Raw genomic sequence first — 17,416 nt, 5'->3', positions numbered from 1 at the left:
TTGTCGCGGGTCCTGAAGGCCGCCTTGGAGAACGCTTACCCGGAGATCAGAGGCTGAATGCCCTTGACTGCTGAAGTGTTCCCCGACTGGAAGGGAACATTCCTGCCTGGTGATTGTTGCGCGATGTCCGTTCATTCGTTGTCGCAGCGTCTGCATGGTCTCGCCAATGTACCACGCTTCGGGACATCCTTTCCTGCAGCGTATCCCCTATGGACAAGCGCTCCGTATACACAGGATCTGCTCAGACGAGGAGGAGCGTAACAGACATCTACAGACGTTGAAAGATGCCCTCGTACAAACGGGATATGGCACTCGACTCATCGATCGACAGTTCCAACGCGCCACAGCGAAAAACCGGACCGACCTCCTCAGAAGACAAACATGGGACACAACCGACAGAATACCCTTCGTCGTCCAGTACTTCCCCGGAGCGGAGAAACTACGTCATCTTCTTCACAGCCTTCAACACGTCATTGATGACGATGAACATCTTGCCAAGGTCATCCCCACACCCCCACTACTTGCCTTCAAACAACCGCGCAACCTCAAACGAACCATTGTTTGCAGCAAACTACCCAGTCTTCAGAACAGTGACCACGACACCACACAACCCTGTCATGGCAATCCCTGCAAGACGTGCCAGATCATCGACATGGATACCACTATTACACGTGAGAACACCACCCACCAGGTACGCGGTACATACTCGTGCGACTCGGCCAACGTTGTCTACCTCATACGCTGCAGGAAAGGATGTCCCGAAGCGTGGTACATTGGCGAGACCATGCAGACGCTGCGACAACGAATGAACGGACATCGCGCAACAATCACCAGGCAGGAATGTTCCCTTCCAGTCGGGGAACACTTCAGCAGTCAAGGGCATTCAGCCTCTGATCTCCGGGTAAGCGTTCTCCAAGGCGGCCTTCAGGACCCGCGACAACGCAGAATCGCCGAGCAGAAACTTATAGCCAAGTTCCGCACACATGAGTGCGGCCTCAACCGGGACCTGGGATTCATGTCGCATTACATTCATCCCCCACCATCTGGCCTGCGAAATCTTACCAACTGTCCTGGCTTGGTACAATTCACACCTCTTTAACCTGGGGTTACCCCATCTCTGGATCTGTAAAGATTTAATCACCTGCTAATGCTCGCATTCCAAGCATTGTTTGGCATCTTTGAATTTGTCTATATGTGTGTTTCTGGAACAGACCTCTTCATTCACCTGAGGAAGGAGCAGCGCTCCGAAAGCTAGTGACATCGAAACAAACCTGTTGGACTTTAACCTGGTGTTGTAAGACTTCGTACTGTGCTCACCCCAGTCCAACGCCGGCATCTCCACATCATTGTATTTAAATGTTCACATAGAAGAATTGCATGCAATTATAAATTATATAATTTGATTGGACTGAGTTGACAGGGACTTGGAGCACACTGAAGTCCAGATCTAGGAATAGGGCTAGGTCATTCAGCCCATCGAGCCTGCTCTGATCATAACTGATCACCTACCTTAACGCCACTTTCCCATGCCATCTCCATATCTCTTGATGTCATTAGTCTCCAGAAATCAATTGACTTCCATCTTGAACACATTCAATAATTAAGCTTCCTCCGCCCTCTTGGGTAGAAATAGGAATATTAGTTATATCACCCTGACCTGCCCCACAAAAATACTATGGCAATGACAAGACCAGGTTAATAGGGTCACTCCTTAGTGCATTAATGTTTGACACTATGAGAGGGCATGACAGATGCCCCTGAATTGCCCCTCAGTGTCCAAAGATGTGCAGGCTAGGTGGGGTTATGGGATTACAGGGATAGGGCAGGAGAGTGGGCCTAGGTAGGGTAATCTTTTGGAGGGTTGGTGCAGCATCAATGGGCTGAATGGCCTCTTCTGCACTGTAGAGATTATATGGATTCTATATTCAAACCTCTCCTATCTCAAATTCCCCATCTCTGTTGCTGGAAAGGGGGTTCAGCCAGACCAAGGTTTTGACATGTTCTGGCTGGGTAGGACCTCCCTCACTTGACTTACAGTCTTCTTGCCAGAGGCAAGCAGGAGATAAAACTCTGGAGTGCTTGCTCAGGCAGCACGGTAGCACAGTGGGTAGCACTGTTGCTTCACAGCGCCAGGGTCCCAGGTTCAATTCCTGGCTTGAGTCACTGTCTGTGCAGTGCCTGCAAGTTCTCCCTGTGTCTGCTTCAGTTTCCACGGGTGCACCGGTTTCCTCCCACAAGTCCCGAAAGACGTGCTGTTGTGGATTCTCCCTGCATGTACCTGAACAGGCGCTGGAATGTGGTGACTAGGGGCTTTTCACAGTAACTTCATTGCAGTGATAATGTAAGCCTACTTGTGACATTAAAGATTTTTTTTAAAGCCTCTTCATTGAATTAGTGACTTCAGGGTAAATTACATTTTGAAAAGAGCTAAAAAATATATATACATATATATAGCTTCCCCTTCAAAAGAAAATGAATTGCAACAGCTTTCAATGGGAGAGAGGGGGTGGTAATATTGAGTCAGCCTGCATTCCCAAACACAAAAAGCCAAAACATTGCAAAAATTGAAGAAAGAAAACTCAACAATTAATTGCACATATTCAGTCTTGTGCAACCTCTGACCAGGTTAGAATGAGCTCAGGAGGGCGGCACGGTGGTGTAGTGGTTAGCACTGCTGCCTCATGGCGCCGAGGACCCAGGTTCGATTCTGGCCCCAGGCCGTGTGGAGTTTGCACATTCTCCCCGTGTCTGCGTGGGTCTCACACCCCCAACCCAGAAAGATGTACAAGTTAGGTGAATTAACCATATCTTCATGCTAAATTGTCCCTTAATTGGAAAAAAAATGAATTGGGTACTTTAAGTTTACTTTTTTTTTAATCAAGCAAAGTAACCGTCTGTCCTTCACAGCCCTCCGGATTATTTAACTGAATGATGAGCTGGGGGGTAGATTGGATCATCAAACGTAAAAGTCAACAACACCTCGGACCTTTCTGGGAGCGGCCTCACACAAAACGTGTCAGCTTGCTGCTTTGGACGAAAGGTTGTCAGCTTGGGGACAACAGCGCCACTTGTCGCCAACGCCGAAATAATCCGTCAACACTGAGCCAACGATTAACCAGCCATCGCCAGCCCAGGATTTGGCCGCACAGTCAAAACAGTTCCGCGGAAATCTTCACATTTTATTTCTAAAGGGTGTAACCCGAGGGAACAGCAACTTTTCAGTTTATTTTCTTGAAATCAAAGTGGTGTGAGAGGGAGAAGTTGCGGCACGAATGTCTATTTAATATGTTTCTCAATATCGCAAGCCTGAAGTGAAAATTGAATGAAAAGTGTGTTTGTCAGAGAAGTGGCAGTCTGCTCTCAAAGGGCGCACTGTGCTGAAATATGAAGTGAATTCCTCTGACTGGGCAGACTGACAGAACTTTCAACCTCACTTATTATTAGCCCTGACTGTTAACGTATGTATGTCGTACAAGGTTTTTTTGGTAGGAACATTGCATTAAACGGTCATGCTGTTAAACATAGCAGCCCAGTTACATCCCTAGGTAAATAATGTAAAAAAAATACCTGACAGCCCACACACTGTGACAGGGTATCTATCCTAAGTTAATCATCGCAGACACACAACCCCGCCCGTTGTCAAAGTGTGGAACTAATTCAGAATAAGCAGGGCGGGGGGAGTCACTGAAGAAACCACGTTTGAACTCATAAAATACCCCAGTGTTCGTTATAGCGTGCCTGTCTCTGGCTATCTCTTGCTGGAGCTTACCCATTACTTCCCCTCCCAAAGCAATGTGTTTTCACTTGCTTTTCGTTCGGTGGAGACAAGAGTTGCATTAAAACCAAACATCGCACCACCTTTCCCGCCAATGGTTTTTGGCACTTTGAAACTTTATCCCGTTAGTTTCTTGATTATTTCTGGGTCTGACAGGCGTAACTATTTTATGACGTCGTGGCTATTTCCTCCTGGTGGGAAAAGTGTCTTCCTCCTAAATGAACCCAAATCGCCACCAGCCAGAGCAACAAACGGACAGTCAGCAGTGACACAGAGGCCAGCAAGGTGAGCTCGTCCCAGTCTGCACCTCCACTCAGTTGGGAAGCGGAGACACACACCCAAACAAGGACGAAGCGACTCAGAAAGTTTAGCTGCCTCGCGGGAAAAAAAAACACAAGTGTTCTTTTAGAAACTTTTGACAGGATTGAAACTCCGCGATAGCCGTCACGTAAGTGTGATCAATGTGTTAAAAAGTGTAGCGTGAATTGGTTTGCAACAGAAGAGGTCTGAAGGTGTAAACAGGGTTGATATTCTGTTGAGGATAGTGCCAGGGTGGGGGAGAGGGCACACTGCCCGGCGCTTGACAGCCCGGCACTGGGATACTGAAATGCCAAACTTGCGGCTGATCCAGGTGACTGAGCGAACCCCACAACTCTCTCCCCCTTTCTCTTTAGATAATAATTCAGGAAAGCGAATGGAGACTTTTAAATAAAGTGTTTTGTTTTGTGCAGGAGTGGCTCGTCTCCTGCAAAGAAGCCCACTCCTGGCCCCGTCCCGTCTCGGGTTATAAAGTGATTCGAAATTGATGCTCAGCCCATGGTGTTTGTGTCTCTGCTGTTCACGCCAATTTCAGATTAACATTGGAAACCGGCGGAGCAAATTCTGGGCTATCAGCGTTAATGGTGTGATTGGCTGCAACAGCAGAATGTTTGCGCCATGTGCATTTCTTTATTGAATTCCTCGCCTTAAAGCAGCCCTCTCTCATGTTTGTGTTTTTTTTTCGAAATTAGCCAACTTTTTTGACTGACGTGCTGAACAGAGTCTGCACATTCGCCCGTGTCTGCGTAGGTTTCCTCCCGCAGTCCAAAGATGTGCAGGTTAGGTGGACTGGCTATGCTAAATTGCCCTTAGGTTAGGTGGGGTTACAGGGAAAGGGTGGAGATGTGGGCTTAAGGAGGGTGCCCTTTCCGAGAGCCCATGTAGACTCGATGGGCCGAATAGCCTCCTTCTGCACTCTAAATTCTATAATCTAGGATTGATTGTTTAATAATCCGCATTCCCGGCAAGAAGGAAGGATACTAGGTGCAAGTGCGCTGGTGTTGTACAGATGTGATGGGCTATGAGACTGCTGAAGTATTTTCATCTTTCACTTCAGATTGAGAGCCAAGAACAGCTCTCTCTGCGAGTTTGGAGTTGTTCCACTGGGGCTAAAACTGATTTTTTTCCCCTCCAGATCTCACTTATCTATTCAATCAAAACGTTTAAACGCCCTTTCCTATGGTTATAACAATTGCTCGATCTAGTACATCAGCGACTCTCGATCCTCTCCTGACCACACAGTAAAAAGCCTTGAAGACATAAGCATCTTAAAGCAAGCCGCCAACACCATCTGTGTTTGAAGGAAGGCTATTTCAGCCGGTCCACCTCCTCTCATTCGGTATCCTTCCAAACCTGAAATGACCAACTGCTCATTTGGTGAAGTTATTTGCAATGTACAATTTTAAGAGTAACCACTAAACAAATTAAAGCAAAATACTGCGGATGCTGGACAGACGGGGCAGGTCTGGCAGCATCTGCGGAGAGAGGGAACAGAGTTAACGTTTCTGATGTGACAGAACTAAGCAAATTATTGTGCATAAAGTCTGAGGGAATCCAGTAAATTAATAATGTTCTCCTTTGTTAGGATGAATGGGAGGTTTTGTGTGTGCGTGTATGAATGTGTGGTGTGATAATCCTTTCCATGGTAACTCTGCGCCATCTCCTGGTCATTGAAGCAATGTTTGTAAAACCGGCTGATCATCATTTGAGAATGTTTTTCCTCCTCCCAAAAGCTGCTCCATGTGTTGTCACACCGTCGTATTTCGATGCAGCCTCGAATTAGAAACGTGTCGGGGGTTGGTTTGATCTAGCATTGTCGCTCTTTCAAAAAAGTGATTCCAATATATCTATAGACAAACGCAACGCGGAGTCTCCCGGAATTGCCAGCCACCGAAGGTGTCACGGGCCGGTATTTTGCTCCAGGCAGTTGACTGCAGTAAATATTCGGACATTCAGAACCCATATTTTGAGTGTGTCCAATCATCCCCAGTATTGTCCAGAATCACTGATCCAGACTTGAGTGTGAAACGTGGATCCAAGCATAACATGTGCTCTCATATTGGATAATATCATGCCAACACGTGCAGTCACCTTTGGCACACACAACCTCTCAAGGAACATATTTTTAAATAATAGAATATTTGTAATTTAAACAAAATAGCTGGAACATGAATATACAGAGGCTCTTTGCCAAACTCAAGTCTTTAATGTGATTCAGCTGTATTCCAGTGTCTGGACAATCTGTTCATTGGCTCTGGTAAATGTCCTTAAAAGTGGCTCTGCAAAGTGTTGACTGATGCCTTGCTCTCTGCTTCCAGCCGGGACATAGTGTGAAGGTAACATACTCTCAGATGGAGTCATAAATTCTTACAGAACAGAAGGAGTCTATTCAACCCATCATGCCAGTGCCAACTCTTTGAACGAGCTAATCAATTAGTCCCACTCTCTTGCTTTTTCCCTACAGACTTGCATTGTATTTCTTTTCCTTTTCATGTACACATCCAATTCCCTTTTGAAAGTTAAAACATTCTATGCCATGACTTGGATTCAAACCAAGGTGACTGTGACCACAGCACAGAGCACTAACCACTGTCTGAACAGAACACCATAAATCAGCATCAAATAACGTAGAGTAAATTTACCACCTAAGAATGATGTTAATTTGTGTATGGCTACCATACTTGGGCCCGGAGTATCAGTTAGGCTGCACTTCAGTACAATCTGTCAGAAACCAACTAAACTGGCACAAAAAGATCATGGCCGGAATTCTTTGGCCATTGTGATTCACTTTTCCCGCAGGCAGTGCACCCCCGCCCACAGGTTTCCTGGCGGTGTGGGGTAGTTTCAATGGGAAATCCCATTGATAAGTGACGGGAAAAGAGAATCCAGTCACCAGCAAACGGCGCGCTGCCAAGAAACACGTGGCTGGGGGCCCGAAGAATCCCGCCCTATGAAATTTCAAGCACAAATTACATTCAGTGTCAATCACAGGCACAAAACAAGGCCTCACTACCAGATTTAATTAATTTCACAGAGTTACCACTAATTGCCCCATTTGCAGGCTATCGACAAGGCTCTAAAAATTATTGTCTTTCTAAGGCTCTGGAGCACCACTAAGCACCTTTTAAATATTTTGTTTATTTTTAAATTATCAAGAAACTGACCACTGTCAGCTACAGCAATGGCTTATGCAGAATTTTTGAAGTCATTCCAATTATTTAAAATTGGCTCTCAAAGTTGTTGAACTAGATACTGGAATTAAACATAAGAACTAGGAGCAGGAGTAGGCCATCTGACCCTTCAAGCCTGTCCACCATTCAATGAGATCATGGCTGATCTTTTGTGGACTCAGCTCTACTTTCCCGCCCAAACACCATAACTCTTTATTCCTTTATTCTTGAAAAAACTATCTATCTTTATCTTGAAAACATTTAATGAAGGAGCCTCAACTGCTTCACTGGGCAGGGAATTCCATAGATTCACAACTCTTTGGGTGAAGAAGTTCCTCCTAAATTCAGTCTTATATCTACTTTCCCTTATTTTGACGCTATGCCCCCTAGTTCTGCTTTCACCTGCCAGTGGAAACAACCTCCCCACATCTATCCTATCTATTCCATTCATAATTTTATATGTTTCTACAAGATCCCCCCACATCCTTCTAAATTCCAACAAGTACAGTCCAGTCTACTCAACCTCTCCTCATAATCCAACCCCCTCAACTCTGGGATTAACCTAGTGAATCCCCTCTGCACACCCTCCAGTGCCAGTGCGTCCTTTCTCACGTAAGGAGACCAAAACTGAGCACAATACTCCAGGTATGGCCTCACTAACAGCTTATGCAGTTGCAGCATAACCTTCCTAGTCTTAAACGCCATCCCTCTAGCAATGAAGGACAAAACTCCATTCGCCTTCTTAATCACCTGTTGCACCTGTAAACCAACTTTTTGCGACTCATTCACTAGGACACCCAGGTCCCTCTGCACAGCAGCATGTCTTAATATTTTATCATTTAAATAATAATCCATTTTGCTGTTATTCCTACCAAAATTGATAACCTCATATTTGTCAACATGGTATTCCATCTGCCAAACCCTACCCTCGCCCATTCACTTAAACTATCCAAATCCCTCTGCAGAATTCCAGTGTCCTCTGCACTTCTTGCTTTACCACTCATCTTAATGTCGTCTGCAAACTTGGACACATTGCACTTGGTCCCCAACTCCAAATCATCTATGTAAATTGTGAACAATTGTGGGCCCAACACTGATCCCTGAGGGGCATCATTAGCTACTGATTGCCAACCAAACAAACACCCATTAATCCCCACTCTTTGCTTTCTATTAATTAACCAATCATCTATCCATGCTCCTACGTTACCCTTAATGCCATGCATCTTTATTTTATGCAGCAACCTTTTGTGTAGCACCTTGTCAAAAGCTTTCTGGAAATCCAGATGTACCACATTCATTGGCTCCCCATTGTCTACCGCACTGGTAAAGTCCTCAAACCTGTTTATTTTTTGTGATGAACCCATTTTCAGCTGTGTTAATCAAACTGCACCAAGCTACCACTTTTAAATATATCCAGGATTATTTTTGGAAAAATTCTCATTCTAAAACTAACCATTGCGTTAAAAGTAAACATTTTTGAGTATTAGATCACATGAGATTAGGGGTAATTTATTAACTTGAGATCACATGGGATGAGGGGTAATTTATTAGCTTGGATAGAAGACTAGCTGACAGACAGGAGATGGAGAATCAGGATAAATGGGTCTTTTCTGGATGGCAAGATGTAACTAGTGGGGTGCCACATGGTTTGGTCCTTGGGCTCCAGCTATTTATAATCTATATTAGCAACTTGGATACAGGGATAGAAGGTTCTATAGCCAAATTCACAGATGTCGCAAAAATAGGTGGGACAGTAAGTTGCAATGAGGAAATAAGAACTTTACAAATGGATATAGATAGGTTAGGAGAGTGGGCCAAAATGTGGCAGATGGAGTTTAACGTGGATAAGTTGTGGGGTCATGCATTTTGGTCGAAAAAATGGAAAGGCAACTTATTATCTAAAAGGGGAGAGGCTTCGGGGTGCTCCGTTGCAGAGGGATCTGGGTGTCCTTGTGCATGAGTCACAGAAAACAAGCATGCAGGTGCAGCAGATAATAAGGAAAGCAAATGGTATGTTGGCAGTTATAGCAAAAGGAATTGAGTATAAAGGTAAGGAAGTGTTGTTGCAACTATACAAGACTTTGGTAAGACTGCACATGGAGTATTGGGCACAGTTTTGGTCCACTTATTTGAGGAAAGATGTAATGGCATTGGAAGCAGTTCAGAGGAGGTTCATTAGATCGATTCCAGAAATGAGGGGTATATCATATGAGGAGAGATTGAACAGTTTAGGCCGATGTTCTCTCGAGTTTAGAAGAATGAGGGGAGATCTAATTGAGGTATACAAGGTGCTTAAAGGTATGGATAAAGTAGACGTGGAGCTGCTGCTTCCTCTTGTGGGGCATTCTAAAATGAGAGGTCAGAATCTTAGAATAAGAGGTAGCAAATTTAAAACGGATTTGAGGAAAAACTACCTCTCCCAAAGGGCTGTGAATCTGTGGAATTCGCTGTCCCAGAGTGCAGTGGATGTTGGGACAGTGAGTAAATTTAAGGAGGAGTTAGACAGATTTTCAATTGGTAATTAGTTAAAGGGTTATGGAGAACGGGCAGGACAGTGGAGTTGAGGCCAGTATGGGATCAACCATGATCACATTGAGAGTGTTTAGGCTCGGGAGGCTCAATTGCCTACTCCTGCTCTTAGGTCATGTGTTCTAGGAAGGAGATGCTCTGGCTGACTTTGCAGTCCAGCTCTTGGTCTGTAGCATTGTAGGTAGCAGATGAAGAACATATCAGCCATGATAGGATGGCGGAGCAGACTCGATGGGCCGAATGGCCTAATTCTGCTCCTATATCTTATGAATTTATAATTATATTTCAACAACGTGGCATTAAAATCAGAAGGATAGCAGAATACTTCCTGTTTTTGGCTTGTGCCTTGTGGATAAATAATGGGCAGGGTTAGAGAGTCGAGAGATGAATTAATTGCTGCAGAATTCCAAGCCTCTGACTTGGCCTTGTAACCATAGTATTGATATGGCTAGTCCAGTTAAGTTTCCAGTCAATGACGAGCCCCAGGATAGTGGAGAACTCAGCAATGACAATCCTGTTAAATGTCAAGGGAAGGTAGTTGTATTCTCCATTATACTAATACAGCAATTTAATTTTCAGGCAGCAATATTTTCATGTTATAAGAAGGCTTTCCTTCTTATCTCATTGTCAGCTCCTTCTGCACTGACCCGTGCTTATTGATGCATTTGGGGCTGGTTTAGCACAGGGCTAAATAGCTGGCTTTTAAAGCAGACCAAGGCAGGCCAGCAGCGCGGTTCAATTCCCATACCAGCGTCCCCGAACAGGCACCGGACTGTGGCTACTAGGGGCTTTTCACAGAAACTTCATTTGAAGCCGACTTGTGACAATAAGCGATTTTCATTTCATTTTTCATTTCATAAGGTGAATTGCTCCTGCAGAGGACAAGCACAGCCAGAGTGGGCTGAACAGCCTCCCTTGTGCTCTCACCATCCTATAATTCTATTCCAATGTATTGTACTGTTTGGTATTAGATCCACAACTCGAAACATTGAAAAATATGTTTCAAAACTGATAGAACAATCAATTTCAGGTTGGACTTCTTGTTTATCTCATAATAGTTTTAAGAAATAGCTTACACATCACCAGTATTTGAGTTCACACCTAAAGTGCAACATCAACATGAAACAGTTTTTCTTTCTGACATTTAGCTACTACAGATGCAAATGCTAATCTACCACATGCCAATAAAGATTTTAAACCTAATCTATCTTTACTGCAGGATTTTTACAATACTTCAAGATGGTGAGGTCATATCTTGTTTTACATCTTTAGATTTGTTTAAAAAGCAGAGCTAACCGTTTAATATCGTCCAACCTTTTATTCGCTCAATCACACCAACCCTGGCAGCACATTAAATATATGTGTATTATTGTGTAATAGTCTTCACTATTTATCTACATGTTCTGTCTGACCATTTGAATTATTAATGGCGTTGTCAAGTAGTGATCTAAAAACACAATCACAGTCATTAATTAGAGTAGAACACAGCTTGCATGATTCATTGAAAAACCTGGTGTCCCAAAGTTATCAATTATTTCCAGACAGACTTCATTACTTGGAGTTGAATATTGTTTTAATTATTTAACCGAGCATTATCTCTGATTATGTCCTAATTGGAAATTCATTTGGATAGTGATATAAACACTAGGCTAAATCATCAAAGTTTGAGATTTTGCCATTCATTCCTTAATAATTACCCTATCAAACGCAAAGAGGGCTCTGGATTATAAATAGTTAAATGGCTCAACCACTTGCATGATGTAATTCCTATAGCATCCAAATCAAAAAAAAACCTTGAAACATGATGTTAAATTGTGTGATTGTGATAATAGGTTGATGGCTGTAACTCCAATTTTGGCAAAATGCTCGATGTGTACATGTAAATGCTTCATTCTGCAATGGCTGGGATTTGTCTTATTGAGTGCCTCGTGAAAGGAACATTCAGAAACCCTCAGGCAGTGAAAATTTCTGAAGAGTTGCAGATGTTTATATGGTGTTGATGCTGCCATCAAGTGGCATGAATCAGGACACCAGCCAGAAGATCCATTGAGCCAGTACAAAGACTTGTCCTTTTGCAAAAAAAACAAATACTTTTTAAAAAAATTGTTCATGATATATGGGTGGGTTTCATATGATCAGCATTTATTGGCACTCCCTAATTACCCTTGAGAAGGTGGTGCTGTGCGACTTCTTGAACCACTGCAGTACATGTGGTGTGCACAGAGCCTGTGAGAGAGGGAGTTCCAGGAATTGACACCTTGACAGTGAAGAAATTATGATATATTTCCAAGTCAATTTGGTGTGTAGTTTGGAGGGGGACTTACAGGTTTAAAAAAAAATTGTTATGGGATGTGGGCGTCGCTGGCTGGGCCAGCATTTATTACCCATCCCTGAGGGTATTTAAGAGGGTATTTAGGAGTCAACCACAGCTGTGGAGTCACATGTAGGCCAGGCCAGGTAAGGACAACAGATTTCCTCCCCTGAAGGACGTGAGTGAACCAGATGGGTTTTTACGACAATCAACAACGGTTTCCAATTTTCTTTTCCTGAATTCAAATTTCACCATCTGCCATGGCAGGATTCGAAACCAGATCCCCTGAGTGTGACTCTGAGCTATTAGTCCAGCACTAAACCACTGTTGCCTTTCTTTTCTACTTTGTCTTTTCTGTGGCTCTGTTCCAATTATGGCAATCAGTGAATTTGCCCTTCTTTCTATGTTATCTATGTCCGAATGCTTAGAGTCGGCAGGTATCGAATGATACCAACACAAGTTTCAACCGGCTATCGATCAAAGAGCCAAACACCAGTTAGTTAGTTCAAGGTCAAGGGTACTTTATTTACACACAATTAGTCATGCAACATAAACACTACTAGTTAACTACACCTTATCGACTAAGACAACCTGTACTTAACTTCGGGCACCCGGCTTTGGTCAGAAAACAGAGGCCGCTGTTCAATTCTGGATCTCTCGTGTTCGAAGGAGTAACTGCTGCTCAGCTGGGCTCATCCGTCTGGTAGCGGGCGTTGAACTTGGACTCGCTTCTGGTGTTGCTGCAATTGGCGATGGCCGTGACCGGGGTACCAAAGCCAAGAGAGAGCGAACATATGGCGAACACTTCTTCTTATACTCGGGGGGTTTTGGGCGGTCCTTCGATTTGGGCCTTACTAATTGGGTGATCCCTGATCACTTCGATTCCTTAACCAATAAGTGGGCGAGGATCTGGATGGCTGGGCGTGTCCCAAGCAGTCACTGACCCCGTTGTTTGCATTTTCCATGAACAGGGAGTGGCGCCAAAATGTCTGGGACTGTCCCGGTTGCTTGAGTACCAGTCCTTTGTTTTGGTGAAGGTGGGCCATCAAATCTAATCGGCCCCATTAAAATGCTAATTGGACGGAGTTTCGATACAGTCTGGATTTCTTGCTTATGAAAATGCATTTCAGGCTCTGAGCCTGCCTGAGTCTTGGCTTGTCCATTTTACCCGCCAGGCTTTGCGAGTTTCTCTGTACCTAGTTGGAAGTGGCCATCCCAGATGGCTACACCACTATGCCACTGCCCCCCCGAGTGGTGGTCCTATGCTCCTGTTAGCCTTGTTTTACTAGGTGAAAGTGGTTGCGGGTTTTGAAATGTGCTGTTGCAGGAGCCTTGCAAAATTGCTGCACTGTGCTTTGTAGATGGTGCACACTGATGCCACTGTGCGCCAGTGATGGAGGCAATGAATGTTTATGGTGGTGGATGGGGTGCCAATCAAGTGGGCTGCTTTGTCCTGGATAGTACCGAGCTTCTTGAGTGTTTTTGGAGCTGCACTCATCCAGGCAAGTTTTGTTTTAAATCATTCTTTCATGGGATGTGGGCATGATTAGCCAGGCCAGCACTTATTTTTCATCACTAATTGCCTTTGAGAAGGTGCTGGTGAGCCAAGTCAGGATAACTTGCATTGGAGAGCATTCAACACACTCCTGAATTGTGCCTTGAAGGTAACGGGCAGGGTTGGAGAGTCAGGAGATGAAGTACTTGTAGAATTCCAAGTCTCTTGTAGCCACACTATTGCTATGGCTCATGCAGTTAATTTTCCCAGTCAATGGTGAGTCCCAGGATGGTGACAGTGGAGAACTCAGTAATGGCAATCCTGTTGAATGTCAAGGGAAGGTAGTTGCATTCTTTCTTGTTGGAGATTGTCATTGCCTGCCACTTATGTGGTGTGTATATTACTTTGTTAAATCTTTCTGCAAAGCAATCAAAGACAGTTGCCAAAAAGATAGAGTTAGGATTCATGCAGTCTGCAAGTAGAGATTCTCTTTCTGCTATTAACACCTATTTCCTTTTTATCATCTGGAAGCTGCTTTTAGAATCATAGAATTTACAGTACAGAAGGAGGCCATTTGGCCCATCGAGTCTGCACTGGTCCTTGGAAAGAGCACCCCACTTAAGCCCACACCTTCACCCTCTCCCCATCACCCCACCTTTTTGGACGCAAAGGGGAATTTATCATGGCCAATCCACCCAACCTGCACATCTTTGGGCTGTGGGAGGAAAGCGGAGCACATGGAGGAAACCCACGCAGACACGGGGAGAACGTGCAGACTCCGCATAGACAGTGACCCAAGCCGGGAATTGAACCTGGGACCCTGGAGCTGCGAAGCAACTGTGCTAACCACTGTGTTACTGTGCTGGCCATCATTGAGGCATCATTGTACAGGCAACAAAATAACTTACATTGCCCTGACCTGTATATCATTCTTCATGGTGGACCCTCATGTTTGAGAATGTTGGCAAATGCTTCCAGTTGTTGGAAGCATCACAGCTGGACCCATCACCAGGTTGCTACCTGTGCACTCCAGCAATGGTTACTGATTAACATGAAGGAATATTGCTGATTTATTCCCTTTTCCAAATGTTGTCTATGCTTTAACCTTCTGTTCCAAGGGCACAGAGACAAATTGTGCCATCCCTAATGTCATTTTGTCTGAGTTCTGGTTAATTAGCACAAGTCAAGGACTTTCTGGTTTGTGTGGCTTGATTGTAACTAAAGTCCTATCGTTTGAGAGTTGCCTGAAATCTAATCAGCAGATGAGTTATTTGATATAATGCTTCCACTAGTCTAGCCTGCTGTTAGAATAATATTCCAAACCATGGCTGACTCTTAACTGCCCTCTGAATTGGTTTAATTAGTTATATTAAAACATCCACAAAAAGAAGAAGAATGAGAATAAAATCTGTCGGACATTGGCACCAGAAAAGCATTAGTACACTCTGTCCAGTTGACCCTCAAAGCCTTCCTTTTTAAATTTTTAATATTTTTATAAATTTAGAGCACCCAATTCTTTTTTTCCAAGTTAGTGACAATTTTACATGGCCAATTGAATTACCCTGCACATCTGTTTGGGTTTAGTCTGCATGGATTTCCTCCAGGTACTCCAGTTTCCTTCCACAGTCCAAAGATGTACAGGTTAGGTGGATTGGCCATGTTAAATTGCTGCTTAGTGTCCAGCGATGTGCAGGTTAGATTATGGGGTCAGGGGGGTAGGGAGAGGTGGTTGGGTGAGTGGATAATAGCAGAGTGCTCATTGAAAGGGTCGGTGCAGACTCGCTGGCCGAATGGCCTCCTTCTGCACTGTCGGGACTCTGTGATGGTATGAGGCACAAGTTGGATATGATGAATTGGGAACCGTTACTTAAAGGGATGACAATGGATAGGCAATGTCAAACATTCAAAGACTGCATGGATGAACTGCAGCAATTGTTTATTCTTGTCTGACACAACAATAAAATGGGAAAGGTGGCCAAACCATGGCTTACAAGGGAAATTATAGATAGTATTAGATCCAAGGAAGAGGCAAACAAATTGGCCAGGAAAAACTCATTGAGAACCGGGAGCAGTATAGAATTCAGCAAAGGAGGACCATGGGATTGATTAAGAAGGGAAAACAGTACGAGAGTAAGCTTGTGGGGAACATAAAAACTGACTGTAAATGTATCTATAGATATGTGAAGAGAAAAAGATTGGTGAAGACAAATGTAGGTTCCTTACAGTCAGAAACAGGGGAATTCATAAGGGGGGAGATAGATATGGGTGACCAACTGAATACATACTTTGGTTCTGTCTTCAATAAAGAGGACACAAATAATATTCCAGAAATGTTGGGGAACACAAGGTTTAGTGAGAGGGAGGAACTGAATGAAATCAGTATTAGTAAAGAAATGTGTTGGAGAAATTGATGGAATTGAAGGCCAATAAATCCCCAGGTCCTGATTATCTACATCCCAGAGTAATTAAGGAAGTGGATCAAGATATAGTGAATGCATCGGTGGTCATCTTCCAACATTCTATCGACTCTGGAACAGTTCCTACAGATTGGAAGATAACTAATGTAACCCTTATTTATAAAGGGAGTTAAGGAAAAAACAGTGAATTATAGACCATTAAGCCTGACGCCGGTAGTGGGGAAAAATTCCATTACCAAAGATTTTATAGCAGAGCCTTTGGAAAACAGTGGCAGGATTGGACAGAGTCAACATGGATTTATGAAAGGTAATTCATGCTTGACAAATCTACTTGATAGCACTATCATAGATTATCATAGATTATCATAGAATTTACAGTACAGAAGGAGGTCATTCGGCTCATCGAGTCTGCACCAGCTCTTGGAAAGAGCACCCTACCCAAGGTCAACACCTCCACCCTATCCCCATAACCCAATAACCCCACCCAACACTAAGGGCAATTTTGGACACTAAGGGCAATTTATCATGGCCAATCCACCTAACCTGCACATCTTTGGACTGTGGGAGGAAACCTGAGCACCCGGCGGAAACCCACGCACACACGGGGAGCATGTGCAGACTCCGCACAGACAGTGACCCAAGCCGGAATCAAACCTGGGACCCTGGAGCTGTGAAGCAATTGTGCTATCCACAATGCTACCGTGCTGCCCTTATTGATGTCACCTTCCATCATTTTGCTGAGGATGGAGAGTAGACTGATAGGGCAGTAATTGGCTGGGTTGGATTTGTCTTCTTTCTTGTGTACAGGACACTCCTGGCCAATTTTCCACATTGCCGGGTAGATGCCAGTGTTGTAGCTGTACTGGAACAGCTTGGCTAGGAGTGCGGCAAGTTCTGGAGCACAGGTTTTCAGTACTATTGCCAGAATATTATCAGGACCCATAGTCTTTGCAGTATCCAGTGCCTTCAGCCATTTCTTGATATCACGTGGAGTGAATCGTAGTGGCTGAAGTTTGACATCTGTGATGCTAGGGACCTCCGGAGGAGACCGGGATGGATCATCCACTCGCCACTCCTGGCTGAAGATTGTCTTTTGTACATATGTGCTGGGCTCGTCCCTTATTGAGAATGGGGAATTTTATGGAGCCTCCTCCTGCAGTGACTTGTTTAATTGTCCACCACCATTCACAACTGGATGTGGCAGGACTACAGAGCTCAGATATGATGCATTAGTTGTGGAATCACTTAGCTCTGTCTATTACTTGCTGCTTATGCTGTTTGGTACGCAAGTAGTCTGTATTGCAGCTTTGCCAGGTTGACACCTCATTTTTCGGTATGCCTGATGTTGCTCCTGGCATGCTCTCCTGAGTTGATCTCCTGACTTGGTGGTAATGGTAGAAT

At 44.2% G+C, this 17,416-nt stretch overlaps 1 protein-coding gene across 2 annotated transcripts in view; it reads left to right on the top strand.

The window, feature by feature from the left end:
• The first annotated feature begins 3,726 nt into the window (after positions 1–3,726).
• Positions 3,727–17,416, top strand: part of LOC140429354 (hyaluronan and proteoglycan link protein 1-like) — a 176,769-nt gene continuing 163,079 nt past the window's right edge. Inside the window, exon 1 of one of the 2 annotated variants that reach the window (XM_072516220.1) lies at positions 3,727–4,060. The gene's annotated coding sequence lies outside the window, so the exon portion shown is untranslated. Of the gene's footprint in view, positions 4,224–17,416 lie in introns of both variants that reach the window. The other variant, XM_072516217.1, reaches the window with a different exon arrangement.

The sequence above is a fragment of the Scyliorhinus torazame genome, chromosome 9, assembly GCF_047496885.1.
Source record: "Scyliorhinus torazame isolate Kashiwa2021f chromosome 9, sScyTor2.1, whole genome shotgun sequence".
NCBI lineage: Eukaryota > Metazoa > Chordata > Chondrichthyes > Carcharhiniformes > Scyliorhinidae > Scyliorhinus > Scyliorhinus torazame.
The sequence above is the reverse complement of the archived record's forward strand: the minus strand, read 5'-3'. Positions and strand labels throughout refer to the sequence as shown.